This window comes from Buceros rhinoceros, unplaced genomic scaffold, assembly GCF_000710305.1.
Source record: "Buceros rhinoceros silvestris isolate BGI_N320 unplaced genomic scaffold, ASM71030v1 scaffold23385, whole genome shotgun sequence".
Classification (NCBI taxonomy): Eukaryota; Metazoa; Chordata; class Aves; order Bucerotiformes; family Bucerotidae; genus Buceros; species Buceros rhinoceros.
Window position 1 is genome coordinate 40,208 of NW_010414917.1, and position 294 is coordinate 40,501.

At 62.2% G+C, this 294-nt stretch overlaps 1 protein-coding gene across 1 annotated transcript in view; it reads left to right on the forward strand.

Annotated features, from left to right (window-relative positions):
- The window catches only part of HRAS (Harvey rat sarcoma viral oncogene homolog), a 20,941-nt gene that overhangs the window by 19,385 nt on the left and 1,262 nt on the right, over window positions 1-294 (forward strand). The gene's annotated exons all lie outside the window — the stretch shown is intronic.

Below are 294 nucleotides of genomic sequence, written 5' to 3' on the forward strand. Positions count from 1 at the left end.
CAAAGGGACGTGCGGTGTGTCAGGGATGGTGTTACGAGGGTCTCGCTGAAGCTGAGGGTGGGCAGCTGCTTCTCCTCCGTCGCTTTTGGAGCCAAAGGCTGTGAGCGCAGCAGAGCTCTTCCCCGAAGAAAAACAACAAACGCTGGCAGCGTTCGCTTCCTGTGAGCAAAAACACACCCCGGCACCCCACCCCTCCGCTCCCAGCCGAGGCGCGGGGTCTCCTGGGGGCCGAGCTGAGTGCTGTGCCCAGCACACTTACCGCTGCTGAGGGAGGTTTTCCAGAAGCTCGGGTAC